The following is a 5,317-nucleotide window of genomic DNA, read 5'->3' as shown; positions in this document are numbered from 1 at the left end:
TAGTCCTTGTGGAGACACATACCAAAATATTTATGTATGAGATGATGTCATGCCTGGGATTTGTTTCAAAACAGCACTGAGGATGGATGTCGAGGGAGGACCGCAGGAGGCAGCTTGGGCCTAGTGGTGAGGATAAGGGGATTTTCTATATACACTTTGTCAGGTTTTATGTCTAAGTTTCTTATCTGTTTTCAGTGCTGGGGAATTGATCCTAGGGCCTTGCATGCACTAGGAAGTAAGTTTCTATTTTTAGGAAGGACTTTCTAAGCTGCCTGTGGCCCTAGCACTCAGGATCTATACAACTAGACGCTGCCTCAAAACAAATAAATAAGACTCTTGTGGCCAGTGGCAGGTATCTGGGGGTGGAACATTTGAGGAAGGATCGCCATGCCTCTAGGAGCACAGTGACACTGCTTGGGGGTTAGCGTATTCCTCCTTCTTCCCCTGGCCAGGCTGGGCCCTGGAGGTTGTAGTCGCTGGCACCCCGGCTCACATCAAAAGAGAGCTTTCTTAGTCTGGATGAGCTCACTGCTCTGGACACTGTAATTGCTGAATAACTTTGGCCCCAGCCCACAGTTCAGGCTCTTCCCTCCCACCCCTCAGGCATGTCCTGGGCCACGTCAGGCCATCAGCCACCAGCCTGGGCTGGAGAAGGTGCAACAGCTGGTGGGAACCATGGTACATTCTCAGAGCCTCCCTGGTAAGGCAGCGAGCGGCAGGACAGGACCCGATGACCTGGAGGTCAGCAGGGCTCTCTCCCAGGAGTGCTTCTTTCAGGAAGGAACCCTGAAGATGCGGGTGCCTAACTTGTTACATGACTTTAGCCTTGGGTTCCCCATCCAACAGGAGGCAGCTCGGTGCCTCTCTAGGGAGCACTGTTTATCTTTGGGGAGGAGTAATGCTTCCTGGATAATACTCTTGGACCCCTGCCTATTAGCATCCTCTGTCACTATGACAACCAAAAAACTACTAAACTACTAAAGTCCCTGACTTGCGGACCACTGTGGGTCTTTAGGGATTTTGCCACACTCATAAACCCTGCCTGTGTCTTGTTGCTTGATAATTCAGATCAAGTTGGAGACGGGTAGGGCAGAAGCTCTGGATGATGCCTTGACTCGGTCTTGCAAGAATAGGAAATCACAATGATTCTTGACGTGTAACTAGGACTTTACAAGGTGCCTAAATTCTGGGACCAAATGAGAGGAGCCAAACACTTCAGTGGGAGAATCTCTCGCCTAATGGACCTAACAGCAAACAGCAAACCAAAACAGAGTACTTGGAGAATGGCAGAAATGCCCTGTGGCCCCAGGGTTTGACATGGACTGCTAATCTGTTCAGCAGAATGGGGCATCCACTGTGGATGGCAGGAGTTAGAAGAAGATGGGGTAGAAAAGGAGTAGGAATTCACCCTAGTCCCTGCCGACTGAGAAATTGCAGATGCCTGTGTGTGAGTCACGAGCTCTCTCACTCCTCCTGGGCCAAATGCAAGGAATGCAACTTAGCAGCCGGGGCTTCTTGCCCTGATGGTGCCCAGTGGGAGAGGGTTTTGGACGGTGATTGCGGAGGAGGGAGCTGCGTGGAGTTCTTAAGCTATATAAGGACACCATGTCTATGCCCATGTAAGCACAGGGCCCGTCCGTTCTTCCTTCCTCCCTCCCTTCCTCCTTTCCTCTTCTCCTCACTTCCTAACTTTCTTCCCTTCTCCCCCCTTTCATCAATTCAACAAGACAACTATGCCAGCTGTTTCTGTTGAACAAATACTGCCTCACCCTCATGGAACACATCTCTAACCTAATAGATCCATTGAGGAGAGAAGAAAAGAAGATGTGGTCTACAAGCCAGAGTATGAGACAGCTCTGGAGGGCTGTGTGTGAGAACACCGAAGGGCCAGGGCAAAGAACTTACTCGGTGAATGTCTCAGAGGAGCTAGGATTGAGTCTCCCAAGGGCTTAGGCGTCACACACAGCTGTCCTGCCTACAACCTCTCTACCAGAGTCTGCTGGGCACCTTCTGCCATATCCTGGCAGGTGATAGAGAGTGGCTCTAACCCAGCCAGTAGGCACGTCCAGACTTCTCACTCCTGAGTAGACCGGCCATCATAGTTGGAGGCCTCTGGCTGCACCCTACGCCACAAAGTCTTTCAGCATCCTGCCTGCCCTTTTTCCGACAAGCATGTGGCCCACTGGAGCAGTCTTGGCTTCCACTCATGACTGGGAAGGTTGGGTCTGAGCTTTTCACGGGCAAAGCTTTATCAAGGTCAAAGAAGGGAGGCTCAAGCATGACAGGGGCTGCCTAGTTCTTCAGGCCAGCTGCCTCTGTGTGGCCATCACACGCAGGTCCTGGGTACGTTCCCTTTCAAGCAGGTTGGAGAGCAGCCCTGGCAGGCTTCACAGGGAGGAAATGCCAGTCGCATTTCTGTAAGCCTGGCTCAGCCTCCCCAGGGACCCTCAGGCAGCCCTAACGTTTCCTCTGAAGCATGCCAGCGGTGTGGGCCTGGTCGGCCAGGGTGGGCCTCCGGCAAGAACTGTGACTCAGGGCTAGTCAGATCGAGGCAGGATGTCAGCACTATTCACTGGGCTACAAGGAATCTCACTCTTCTATTTATAGGCAGAGCAACTGCTGGCCCAGCCTGACGGGAGGAAATGGCCGGTGCTGCCAGTGCATCAGGGGAATGGGAGCAGCGAGTCAGGAACCAACACGAGGGAAGCTGCGCATCATCCCTCAGTTGGGCTGTGTGGGAGGAGGGGGACTTCCAGGGGAGGATCAGTTTCCACTCCAGAAAGGCCAAGGGTAAGCCGGGCCAGGATGGTGAGTTTGTATGGCCACACAAGTCTTCAGCTGAATAAACAGGCGGTGGTAGCCATTAGGAGACTTGGCCATGAACAGGATGAGGACCTTCTAGACCCGTGGTTCTCAACCTTCCTAATGCTTCCTAATTCCTAACCCTTTGATATGGCTCCTGATGCTGTATTAAAATAAAATTACTTCATTGCTACTTCGTAACTGCGATTTTGCTACTGTTATGATATGTAATGTAAATATCTGCTATGCGACCCCTACAGGCTGAGAATCATTGTTCTAGACCCTGATGGAGGTGGCTAAATGAAGGTGGTACCCAGAGGCCTGGTACCCACTCTATTTATGTATCGGGTCCTAAGTGGCTTTTTCTGTCAAAGACCCCATTCCTTCCAACCGTCTTGCCCGGTGTCCAGGCCAATTATTCTAAGGCCTTGATACCTATCACAGGACGTCTCTGTGTGTGTGTATGCACATGTAGGGACATTTCATTTATATCTTAATAAATAAAGCTTGCCTGAGGATCAATAAAACAGCTGCACTGGCCAGCCTTACAGACCAGGCAGTGGTGACACACACCTTTAATCCCAATAGCCACACTAGTTGCCATAGAAACTGGGCGGTGCATGCCTTTAATCCCAGCCCTAGAGAGGAATATAAAATGGGAGGATACAGCTCTCAGACACAGTCTGATTCTGAGATTCTTGGAGGCAGGATCGTCATTTCCAACTGAGGTAGAGGGAAGAGCCAGTGGCTGGCTGCTTTGCTTTTCTGACCTTCAAGTTGAACCCCAATTTCTCTCTCTGAGGTTTTTTTAATTGTGCATCATGAACACATGGGCTTGGGGGGCACAAGTGGTTGTGTACACACCAGGTGTGCCATTTCTCAGCAGCCACCCGCTGCTTTGTTGTTTGAGACAAGATTTCAGCACAGCCCTGGCTGGCCTGGAACTCACTATGTAGACCAGCCTCTACAGAAGCTCACCAGGTAGTGACTGGCTGGCTAGTGAGTGAATCCAGGTATGTCTCTGTTTCTGCCTCTCCAGTGCTGGGATCGCAAGCACGTGCCACTGTTTCTAATATTTTCCAGGGGCGCAGGGGATCAAACACAGGCCTTCACGCTTAAGAGGCGATCGCTTTGCGGGCAGAACTGTATGTGTCTATGGCCCCTCACAACTGCTTGTTAGCGCAAGTTCACTTAACCAGAAGTCAACACCACCTCAGAACTGCAGTTCAGCACGTTTAAGGTCGTGCCTGACTCTGGGCACACGCACCAATATATCCCAAAGCTAAGTGTGTAAATGCGAGCGGCTTGTGTGAGAAGTGTTGTGAGGGACAGGCGCCTTGACCTGTGCTCGTTCGATGCCATCGCCTGTGAGAACACTGTCTACACAGCTGAGTTCAGTCCTTATCTGAGCCTGCGGTTGGTGTTTGCTGTGCCGGACGAAAGATTGCTGAGGTCTGGGAGGGAATCTCACCACTCCTGTGACCTAAGCCTGGCATGCAGGGGGAGCTCAGTAGAGTGAGTCCCTCTCGCCCACGTGGCCTCAGAGGCTTCTTCACTCTGAAATGAGTGCTGCCTGTAGCCGGGTTGCCAGGCAGGGAGCCAGGCTGGGGGCTCTGGCCTTCTGCCCTTACGTCCTTCTAGTGAAACGCGATTTCCGAAGTGGCAGACACTTCCAATTGAAACCAGCCAAAAGCCACTGGGAAAACTGAAACACTGACCTCTTTACAGCAGGAAGATGTGGGAGGAGGCTCCTGGCTTCCTTTGTATTCTGCGGGGCAGATCAGTCCCAAGTTCCTGTCTGAGGTATGGAAGTGACTAATGGGGGTACGGGACTGCCCACTGGTCCCCCTATGCCTGTCTGCTGACCAAGGGTCAGGGAACCCCTCCCCGCTCTGCCACTTGTTCCCACGCAGGGAGAAGAGAAGGCAGGCGATGGCGGCATAGAGAGCCAGGATGTTAATGGAGCGAGGGGACAAACCAGAGGGAGACTGTAGTCTTCCTGGTGAGAGATGCCGTGGCTGAACTTGGGAGGACTGCTGGAGGGAGGCGTGATGCAACACTGACTGGCCTTGACACCCTCACCAACGTCTGTCTGCCAGAGAGGCTGTCCAGAGAGGAGGAGGGAGAGCATTTGAGGTGGGGCCAGAGTCCAGGCCTAGAGACCTTGTCCTCTGCGCCCGCCTGCAAAGGCATACAAGTGACATCAGTTTCAGGTGCTCAACACACGGTAAACAGGGTGGAAAAACCTAAGCAGCTGTCCCCTTGATAGCTGGCTGATGACTGTTTTAACAACCCATGTTCTTGGATTTTGCTTTCCTGGAGTAAAACGAGTCAAAAGCTTCTCCTGCTGTGCTCAGGGCAAGCCCCTGATCCCCAGGCTGGCTGGGGGCTTGGAGGCTCTGATCAGCCCGTGAGTTAACGGAGCTTGGTCTGCTGATGGCCAGGCACTGGGCTAGATGGTGTGCCCGGTGGAGAACAGAGCCAAGTGTGGACAGGGGTTTTGACGCCAGTGACC

Source organism: Alexandromys fortis, unplaced genomic scaffold (assembly GCF_014885135.2).
Source record: "Alexandromys fortis isolate MF-2015 unplaced genomic scaffold, M_Fortis_MF-2015_v1.1 scaffold_80, whole genome shotgun sequence".
Lineage (NCBI taxonomy): Eukaryota > Metazoa > Chordata > Mammalia > Rodentia > Cricetidae > Alexandromys > Alexandromys fortis.
This window is presented reverse-complemented; position numbering follows the sequence as displayed.